This window comes from Labeo rohita, chromosome 20 (genome assembly GCF_022985175.1).
Source record: "Labeo rohita strain BAU-BD-2019 chromosome 20, IGBB_LRoh.1.0, whole genome shotgun sequence".
Classification (NCBI taxonomy): domain Eukaryota; kingdom Metazoa; phylum Chordata; class Actinopteri; order Cypriniformes; family Cyprinidae; genus Labeo; species Labeo rohita.
This window is the reverse complement of record NC_066888.1, coordinates 24,420,870-24,432,911: the sequence shown is the minus strand read 5'-3', so window position 1 is coordinate 24,432,911 and position 12,042 is coordinate 24,420,870.

Below are 12,042 nucleotides of genomic sequence, written 5' to 3'. Positions count from 1 at the left end.
GGACGTGAACTACTACAGGAGGCGGGGCGAGTGACGTCACCCTATTTATAGTATCAAGTAAGCTGACTTTTCGATGATGCAATCAGGCAACCCTCTGCGCGCACCATAACTGGGCAAGCTCAGCCCCCCGCCCTCCCCGTACAATGGAGGAATCGAAGTCGTAGCCTGACATGTTAACCTAATGAGCAAATAAAGACATACCCGTGTAATGACATGGGATCTCTGGTATGCTCTAGTGTAATGTACTGAATAGTTATGAAAAAAGACATGGGAGAAGAGAGATTGACTGGCTAGTAGGTCAGAATGACACCAGAGTATCACTCACACTCTGTTAAACACACTCATATTCTGTCTGTTACTGAAGAAGATGGAGAGATTATCCCAAGGTCAGTGTGTTGCTGTCTTTTGCTTAGTCTTGAATGTGATGATCATCCCAAAATCAACTTGACCCAGTAATTTCTATGATTTACATCACATTTATGAGTTTTTAGAAGCTGGTTTGATTTTCTTCAGCAGTATTTAAATTCAAAAATTGAAGTTGTCAATGTAATCAATGAGCATAAACTAGGTTTTCAGTTTTAGTGAGTTGAAATTTTACAGTGTGGTCAGCTCTGACCATATAATTTAAGGTTGTAAATATTATTCTAGTAAATATTGCTGCACGCAAGTTTACGTATGGCTTTATTCTATTCTGTTTGGATTATTTTTAACCTTTTCTGATATCCCCGTTTATCTGTGGGCTGAAAGTGGATATGAGATTTGTTTATTTTGTTGTTTATTCAAATGGAGGTGTTTTAGTACAGACTGGAATATTAGTTTACATTCATAAAATTAAAAAAACAAACAAAAACAATATCAACAAATCATTTGCCATACATATTTATGAAATAATCAGATTTAGAAAAAAGGTAGTGAAGCAAATGTTTAGAGATCATAGTTTTTGTCTGATTAATTTGATTTGTGGTGGATGGATATTCAGTGGAATGATTTTGGAGTGATTTCAGGGAGTGGGCAGTCGGCAACGTCTGCATTCCTCTACTGGATGTGAAGCGCAGCTCTCTTGCTCTAGCTGGGTCATTACCCACCCTGGTACATGTTCTTACCTCTGTGTTCTGGAAATTTCCAGTTATCGCTCTTCACTGGTCCTGGTGCAATCGCTACTAAAACACTCCCTTATTACATACAATTGTGCTTGTACACAAAATATTGTTACTAAGGAGCCATGTCTAAACATGACACAACGATTAAACATGGCGATATTTATTTTTCCTTTTCCCCAAGAGGCTGTCGGGCTTAAAAAAAATTCCCTGAAATTAATTTCCCTGAAATAATGAATCTGGCTTATGAATAAGTTCCATTTGACTCATAGCTAACACTTGAAATTAACTATTTTATTTGTTTTAAAATCCACTGGTATGTGGGAATTACAAATGGTGTATGTTTTTTTTTATATATATTAAAGAATTTGATTCAGGGTTTTTGTTAAATAACATTTCATGTAGTTTCTGATTTTTCCCTTTGTGGTTTATGTTTCCTCATTTGCTTTTTTGCTTATTTGATTCGTTGCTTTTCCCTTTTTTGACATCTGCTGATAAATTCAAAAATATGGAAATGAAGATACAGTGAAACCACAGTGTATTCAGACACCTTCAACATTTCTCACATTATCACAGTTTATTTGCTATAGTTTAGAACATGGTAATAAAATATGACAGGAGCTCAAGAGTTAAACTGTGTCAGAACAAATTCATTAAATTTTTGATCCCAAATCTGACTGGTAGTCCACCTTATGAATTTGTCAAATGAATGTCAAAGTTTACTTTATTTTACTATCCTCACTTACATAAATGAACAGGTGTCCCTCACCCACTAGTAAAAAAATATCCAAAATTACATCTGGTGTCTGAATAATTTTTGTACTGACTGTGCTTTGGCCCCAAAGTAGCAAAAAAAAAAAAAAACATAATAATAATAATAGTAATAATAATAATTTATTTATGTGTTTGTTTATTTATTTACAACAGACTCTGTGTCTTTGTATTTTCTGTACAGTTGTATGATTCAGTATTACTGTTTTATTTTATCATTATTGTATTTTCATTTTATTTATTGTTAATTTTTTATTGATCTTTATTAGTATGTTTTTTCTGCTTACTCTAGTTTAAGGTTCTGGTATTTGTTTCTATTTGTTAAAGTGAAAATCAGTTAAAAAAAAAAATATTCTGAAACAATATTGTTCAGTATTAAGTCAAATGTAATGTTTTTTCTGGTTAAGGAAAAAATTCCATAGTTAATGTGATAAACTACATGTGGTTAATTAGCTGGACAGCTGTGTTAACTTGACGGGAACTGACTTCAAACATTTACTATCATCTCAATTCCAGTTGGTTAAAAGTCAAAAAAGGGAAGTTAGTGTTCTCGTATATTATTTGCTGGCAGATGCAACTTGGTTTGAATTTGTGTTGGCTAATTCAATGAAATATATAAATTTTTATATGTGGCTTAATTCCTTTTGCGTGTTTGATATATATTACAAATTACAGAAGTAATATCTTATGAAATGTATTAATTTATACATAAACCAAGCCACAAAGCATTGAAAATGTTTATTTTTTTAAGAAACAAATGTGTCCATTAAATTATTAAATATTAGATATTTGATACTAAGACAAATTCACACTAATATTTCTAATGATAGATGATATTAAGTTTATGTTTTAGCTAAAAATGTATACCAGACATGTGTGGACTAATCCGAATGATCTATATCTAAAACCTTACACAGAGCTAAATATAGCAGAATTTAGCATCTTATCATCTCTTTATCATATCTGGAAGGGCAAAGTCGCGTCATAGTGTTCAGCTTGTGCGTCGTCGTATAAAGTCAAACAGGTGTTTAAAGGCCTGCGGCCATTTCGTGTCTGGGACATGGATACAGCTGTTATGATGTCAATATTGACCTATTAGCTATTAATACACAGTGAAGATTCAAGGGAAGTGATTTCACTTTTCCATCTGTTACGTGTTGTCTATCAACAAAAATTTGAAGTTTTTGAGTAAAAGAAAAGCTGGATAAGATAAAGACATTCAGTGTATCCCACGGTCCTATCGATTCAGTTTCTGTATGATGTGAAGAAAAATTTACAGACATATTTTAAACGTCTTTCAGTTTTGTTTTTACGACCATTAAACTATTTATATCTTTATTGTTGATCTGTGTCTTATCAAGTTTTTGATAAGAACACGCAGTCACTTTTTATGGGAAGTCATTTGCTATGTATTTATGTATTATTTATTTAATATTTGTCAAATTATTACATTAAAATGACACTGAATCACAGTAAATCTACTCAGTTTTAATTTATAAAGTAATGCTTACATGTAGCTTTCATTTGGCTTCATTTTCATTTTGAATAATATTTGTACTATGTACAAAGTGTTTTTCTTTCACTTTTGTTTTTACCACACATCCACTATTTAACTATAAAAACATAATCTTCATTGTAATTACAGTTGTATAAAATGTGTCCTAATTATGTCTATTCTGCCAGTACCATTTATGTACTTTTTAATGAAGTACTTTCTAAAAAAATAAAGCAAAGAAAGAAAAAGACTGATATTTTTCTTCTTCTTCTTCTTCTTCTTCTTCTTCTTTCATTCTTTTTCCAATTCCAGTCAGATGGGCATGAAAAATCATGGCTTGTCGTTTTACTAAGTTCAAACAAGAATATATTTTCTATATTTTAAAATGTATTTTATCGCTATTTTTTTTTTTTTAACTCCGAATATTGTGGCCTTTGTGTCACAGACACAGGTTAGAAAGCGCACAAAGCACTTTCACCAGAAGCACAAGACCGCTTTGTTTCTTTAAGACAACCACTCGAGTATTCTCGCCAGGGGAGAATACGTCATCCTTCCGGGAAGTTGAGAATACAGTAATCCTGAGACTGTCCCTTGTTTTCTAGGCTTAGAGGTGAGAAGTCAAATCACCCTTTTCCCAAAACATCACGCGGTTGGACTGAAACTTATATTGCTGGAATAATAAAAAGACGGGATCGATTTTTTGATTTGCACTTTCGGTCTGACACATGGCATTCCAGTCAAACGTTAGTCATCGAAAACGCCTGATGGTTTCCCTGTAGATGTCATTAAATCGACAAATCTAATGACAGAATACAGCATCTATTAGTATACCATGTAGCACAGTCAATAGGCTACCTTAACATATTGATATTATTATAATTTTATTTGAAGAATTATTTTAATTTAGGTTTTACAATTCGAATTGTATTAACTTCGTGAAACTATGGAGAGCATGGTCATTTTTGTTGTGTATAGTAGAATTTAGTGGATTTTTACGTAACTATGCCCCACCCTTTAAATTTATACACATCAACGGACTGCAGTCAGAATGATATAATATAAAAATAAACATTATCATGTGAACCATATCGAAAGTAAATCATTTTCTACCACTGAAACTAAAATTAAATAACTCGTTTGCGTTATTTTTGTCATATTGTGACAAGATGTAGCGATGAACATTAACTAATTACAAACGTTTAAACATAAAAATAAAAGTAGTAGTATTTATGGTATTTGTCAGGATGGCAAAAATGGGTGACGTGTCTGATGTCTAATATAGAAATATGTCTTATACTAATATAATAGTTGGCCCAGTGTTTGTTGTGTGTCACATTTTTGCTGTATTTACAGATTGTTAGTTAATAGTTTTGGCTATATGCAGATTATGGTAATTTAAAACTCTCTCTTTCTTTCTTTTTTTTTATACACTACCAGTCAAACGTTTTTGATGTTTGTTTAAAGAAGTCTTTTCTGCATTTATTTGACCCAAAGTACAGCAAAAACAGTACAATTTTTAAAATATTTTTACTATTTAAAATGACTGTTTTCTATGGGAATATATTTTAAAATGTATTTTATTCTTGTGATTTCAAAGCTGAATTACTAGCATCATTAGCATCATTACTCCAGTCACATGATCCTTCAGAAATCATTGTAATATTATGATTTGCTGCTCAAAAAACATTTATTATTATTATGTTGAAGTTCAGAAGAACAGCATTTATCTTAATAGAAATCTTCTGTAACATTATAAATGTTGTATAAATCACTTTTGATTAATTTAAAGTGTTCTTGCTAAATAAAATTATTAATATCTATAATTTCTTTCCCAAAAAAAAAGGGAACAAAAATCTACCGACTCTAGGCTTTTTGGTATAATGTATAATGTTACAAAAGCTTTTTATTTCAGACAATACTGATCTTTGGATCTTTCTGTTCATCAAAGAATCCTGAAAGATTTAAATATTGATAATAATAATGATAATATTTCTTGAACAGCAAATCAGCATATTAGAATCATTTCTGAAGGATCATGTGACATTGAAGACTGGAATAATGATGCTGAAAATTTAGATTTGATCACAGGAATAAATTACAGTTTAAAATATATTCAAATAGAAAAATGTTATTTTAAATAGTAAAAAATATTTCACAATATTACAGCTTTTGCTGTACTTTGAATCAAATAAACGCAGGCTTGGTGAGCAGAAGTTGTAAAAATCTGTATGTTGGTTCGTCACATGGTTTCCAATGTATAATCTGGGTCTTCGGGTACTGAAGCTAAACAGTTGCTTCAACTGGTTTCGGGGCTTCCACCTCATAGTTCTCAAAGTGACAACTAAATAATAGCCTAAATTTCAAGTCTAACGACATGTGGTTTATTCTTTTGTATTTCTATATTTAGTAAGTTTTGCGTAGGCTGAGATAAAAAATTTCCAAGCTGCCTCGTCAGTAGATACGAAACTTAAGCAAGCTTCTTCAACTTGTATATAATATAATGTAATGATGTTTAATGTACTTTTTTAATTAATTGTTAATAGTAATATTAAAAGGTACATTGTCTTAAATGACTCAGCAGCAATGGGGCCCAGATATGTATAGCATCACTTGCTCAGTATAAAAGTTGACACTGCTTTCTCTAAATAATAGTTTATATAGCTTCCCTCTTACATATGTGACATAGACAGCTGTAGGACTCATAGTTATTTATAAAGTCCCAGTTAACTCAGTGCTACCTTCACACTGCCCTCACCCTGGTACACACACCGCAGAACTGTGTATACATGTTTACACCGGCTGCATCCATAGTGACAGACTCCCGCCCAAAGGACTTTCGGTGCAGGCGGTCGAAGTAGGGAAAGCCAGGATTCCCAAGCCCGTCACAGGCCGTGACCTCATTTCTCTCACCAGCAGGCCTCCTGCGTTTTGTTATTTCTGTCCTATGTGCAAACAGCAAACCGGGAGGGAGCAAATACCTAAAGGTCATTCCCCACTAAAGCATAAATGCCTTACGTAATTAATAAGGAAACCAAATTGAATGACGCTTGGAACGTAGTACATGTAATGAAACATATTTAGCGAGGACTTCCTCATTTCGGAGGTGCTCTGTTTTTGGATTCCTTTTAGAATGAAACTTCTATGTTTGGTATCGTTAACTACGCTCTCTGCTATCTGCTTCCTGCAGATGTGAAAGTACTGCGCTGTTCTGTGACTAAGGAAGTTTTTATGATTTTTTTTCTGTCTCATTCCACATCCAGTGAGCAGCACCTCAGGCAAATCTCATTTTAATCATTAATTTCCCATTCCTCACTTCTTGATTTTGCTGTAAATTCTAAGAACTGGTTTAATTGGGACATTTGGCTTCTTACTGGCATGTAGACCGATTTCTGGTATTTCATTTCAAGCAGGGAATTGAAGCAACACAGGCCTCCTATAAAAACCCGCTGCACTTAGTCTTTAAGAGCCACGTCATATTTATGAAGTCACGTGACTGCCTGTAAAGGATCTAGCTCTGAGTGATATAAAATTGATACCGTGAGCACAGAGCTGCACGAGAGGCTTCGGCCAATCAGCCTGCTAAGGTGAGATGACATCATCCGACCGCTCTGTGGTGTGACTACAGTACGCATCATTGCAGCATAGGATTAATAGTTAATGATAATCCCTTGAGATCAGCCAATCAGAGCGGGGGGAAAGAGCATGGTCAGGGCATGTCCACAACCGACAACGCAGTGCGGGACTGAAGCCAAATCCCTGTGCTTGGCCTTACCTGTGATAATAGTCTGTTTATATCTGAATAAAGGTTAGTGCATATACATGTTTACTCTTAAATGAACTTCAGCACAGGAGAAATTGTATAAAGGATGAAGATTTCTAACAAGATACTGTTTCTAAAAATGCTTATTCTTAAATTACAGAGCACAATACAAAATCTATATACAGTAGATTAGCTTTCAGCAGATACTCTGTGTATTGTTTTCAAGTCTGCTTACATGTCATAAATCACAATTAGGTAGAATATTAACTTGCACGAGCTCATGTGATGATGAGTTCAGTGTATTTAGTCTGACATCATGATGAGTCAGAGAGTAACAGGACTCTGGAAATGCAGGTAGGTGAGTCATAATCTCAAAGAACAGCAGCAAAACAAATACGCCCTGTCCTAGCTTTTCCTGATTGCAGTCTAAAAGACGAAGTCACATTCACAATGTCTCTTTTATTGTAATTCTTGAATTTTAACTTTTTTGTACAGTGTTTTGTATGCATTGTCTATGTCCAATGCGGGTACTGCAGTGTTAAGATGCACTCAGCAAATTCCCAGTTATTATTAAAGGGAGTTTTGTGCAGTTATGGGAAACTGTGTCTCTCATAAACCCAGGGATTTTCAGACTGGGTTTCAGAGACACCCAGGGGGGTCTGTGGAAACATTTAGAGACAAACAGTTAAAAAAAAAAAATATTAATTATAAAAATAAGAATATAAATAATAAATATTAAAATAAGTAAATAATGAAATAATGCATTTAACAGTACAGTGCTATGATGAATAGAGGGGTTTGCACACGTCACTTACTTGCATGGTTAATGTACTACTGTAGACGTTGTTTTACTAATTTATGATGTCTAAACCACGGAAGAATGGTGTTATGAGCGCTGTTATAAATTCACTGTAAACCACTACTTCTTATTGCTTTATTATGATGCTACTCTGTACGTTCGTCACCTGTGTATTACAACATGTTAAAGGAGAAGTCCACTTTCAGAACAACAATTTACAAATAATTTACTCCCCCCTTGTCATCCAAGATGTTCATGTCTTTCTGTCTTCAGTCGTAAAGAAATTATGGTTTTTGAGGAAAACATTTTCAGTTGTGCCCCCGATTTTGAACTTCCAAAATGTAGTTTAAATGCAGCTTAAAAAGGCTTTAAATTATCCCAGCTGAGGAAGAAGGGTCTTATCTTAAGGGTCTTATAAAAAAATTGGTGTACTTTTTAAGCACAAAAGCTCGTGTAGCACAGGCTCTGGGATGCACGTTCTTGAATGATTCGTTCATTTTGAACGGATCTTTAATGTGACTCAGGAAGAACGAGTCGTCTCGGGGAGTGATTCGTTCAGTCGTGCATGCGCAACATCCTGTTAGGTTCTGTACTGGAATTATTTCACCTGTTTCGAGTCGTTTGTTCATCATATGGGGCTGTCACATGATGAACGAACGACTCAAACCCGAAAACTTGTCAGATAAGAGGTGAGGTGAGCTAAATATAGACTAAAGACCCAGGTAAACAATGAATGAATCTTTTCTGTTTCTTACAGCATTGTAGTTTTGTCTTGTTTGTAGTGTGATCAACGTTCTGTTGTAAGCAGTAGATGTGTTAGGGAAATAACATGTACAATTTTAATTATATTTTGCTAAAATGAACAAAATGACTCGAAAAAAGATTTGTTCATTTTGCCGAACGAGACTCAAAGGTCCGAGTTGGTAAAATGATCCGAACTTCCCATCACTACTACGAATCACGTCTAAGTTCATCGTCTGTGTACTCCAGCTTAAAAAGGTAGAGAATGGCAAAAAACTCCATCTTATTTTCAGATTTCAGAAGTCTCTTATACATACATATCTCATTCAGTGGCAACATTTTTTCTCATTTTGCTGATTATTGCTGCTGAAAATGGTCAGTTATTGTCATGTTTTGGGCTGTACTAATCGCTCAGACCGGGAAAAACTTTTGGAGTACTATAGACTGCCAAAAGTTAACAAATCAAAGAGAAGAGTGCAAAAAACTGTCTGAGGAACAAAAGGCATTTGTGGTTGGCCAAACTAAACCAGGATTTCCAGGGCAAGAATCTTCATTTCAGTCAGGCAGGTGAAATATTAGGCTAATATCTTAATTAATACTGCTCGTATGTATCTTTACCACCTATTAACTTAAGTTTGTCAAAATATCGCACCCATTCCTTCTCTATATGATTTAGCAGCTTCCACATGTTTCTTCCGTAGTTTAGACAGCATAATTTAGCAGAACAACGTATTCAGTAGTACATTAACCATGCAATGTTGTTTACATCCGAGTATCTGCAATATGGCCACACATCCAGGTAACAGACCAATCCGTGACGTAAGTGCAAACCCTCTATTGTGCCTTTGTGACATTTAATGTTCTTCATTAATAAAATATACACATTGCATACTAAATTGTGCTTTGTACATTCATAGCATTATGTAAAGATGAAGTGTGAATTTCTGCACCACACCAACAGGCTTCAAACACTCACCCTGTTCTTAAATATTTGGTTCTATTCTTTGTCTGGCACTGTTATAAAAGCATTTGAGCTTGTTATACAAATGTTTGAGTATTTTGTTCACACGACAAGAATATAGACATAGGCTTTTAGAAAGCATTTTAAAATCCAGAAATGAACAATAAATTGCTTAGCCCTGCACTATTATGTAGGCTATCATAAGCAAACAGAGATAATGCTATTCAGTCTTTTTAATGATTACAAAAAGATTTTTCCCTTTACATTCCTGTACTTGATGGTAAACAGTTTCAGTAAAAAGGTCACGGGACAGCGCCAAAGAGCCATATCATGTGATGAAGGGGAATTTCCTGTTTGCTGGTAAACAACAAAGAGCACGCTGAGCACGAAGCGAGTCATGTGACTAGAGGTGCAACAAGTGCCATTTGCGCTGTGGAAAACACCCTTGTAGTTATTCAGCATATTCAGGCGGCTTATGCAACAATGAGCCCATTCTTGTTGTTTCCTCTATATATAGCTCATCCCTTGTCAAACGAACTTGTCATAAGCATGACCAGTGCAGTTTCTGCTGTCTAGCCTACAATTATTGGCACATTGACGTCATGTTTTTATAATCTTTGAATCACTAAATTTCTGATCTCCTTTTCCTGTATGCTTGACTGGTGTGTATGTATCTGTGGTATTAGCCACAAACTGACCCAGATAGCTGCCTGGACGATGTCTCAGTCTGATGTAATTTACTTGTTTTCTCCACATGCTTGGGCTTAGCACTGTGTCTGGTACTTTCACAGGACTGTTAACCTCAAAACCTGACTCTAAATCCCACAGATGCTTTCTTATCCAAAGCATTCTATTGTACACTTTCTATAGTGACAATCAGTTCAAAAGAACAGTTCAACCAAAAATGTAATTGTGTCATCATTTGCTCACCCTCATCTTGTTCCAAACCTTTTTTCTGTAGAACGTTTCTCAAAATTTCCAAAAATTCTTTTTGTTCCACAGAAGAAAGGAAGTCATACATGTTTGGAATGACATAAGTGTGAGTAAACGATGACAGAATTTTCATTTGTGGGCGAAATGTTTATTTAACTGCTTATTGGATTCTACCACATCCGTAATATCTAGATAACTGTAAAGGTCTAATTTAACTATAAAATAAAAATTTCAAGCAGCGTTTATTAATTTATTTAGTCTTAAAATAAAATTTAAAGAAATTATAGTTTTATTTAAAAAGGATGCATTAAATTGATTAAGAGTGACAGTAAAATACTTTTATTATTTATTTTTTATTTTTTTTGTTTTACAATTTACTTTAGAAATTCTATTTCAAATTGATGATGTTCTTTTGATTTTTTTTCATTAAAAATTCTAATTTCTACAGAAATATTTCACAGCACAACTGTGTTCAATTATTTTTTTTTAACCAAATTAGCATATTAGGATGAAGTGTGACACTGAAGACTGGAATAATGGCTGCTGAAAATTCAAATGTGTCTATATAAATACACACACATACATGTATATAAGAAAAATGTATAAATGACAAATAAATAAATAATAAAAATAATAATAATAATAATATGTATATATATATATATATATATATATATATATATATATATTGAAAATTCAATTTAAATACACACTTATATAAGAAAAAAATATATAAATGATAAATAAATATATATAAAATTCAAATTTATGTCTATATAAATACACAAATGTATGTAAGAAAAAAAATATAAAATTCATTTCAATTCAAAAATTAAATATGTACATGTATAATATTCAAATTGATGTCTATATAAATATGCATACCTATATAAGAAAAAATAACATAAATGAAAAATGATATATAAAAATGATATAAATATATCATTTATATATATAATATATACATTTTTTTACAAAAAATCTAAAAAATAAAAATATATATAAAATTATATATATAGAGAGAGAGAGACAGAGAGAGACAGAGAAAGAGATAAAATTGATGTCTATATAAATATATACATATACATGTAAAAAACAAAATATATAAAAATATAAATGCTAAATAACTATATATATATATATATATATATATATAAATGATGTCTATATAAATATACATACACATGTATGTAAGAAACAAAATATATAAAAATATAAATGATAAATAATTATATATATATATAAAATTGATGTCTATATAAATATATACATACACAAACATGTATGTAAGAAACAAAATATATAAAATATAAATGATAAATAATTATATATATATATTACACAATTACAAAAATATAATCAGTGTTTATTGTCAGTGTCATGTCGTGATGTGAATGATAAGCTATTTATTCTTAATGTATTCATTCCTTTATTTCCAGTACATTACGTAAAGGGTGGCATATTGTCTTATCCAAAACATTTAGA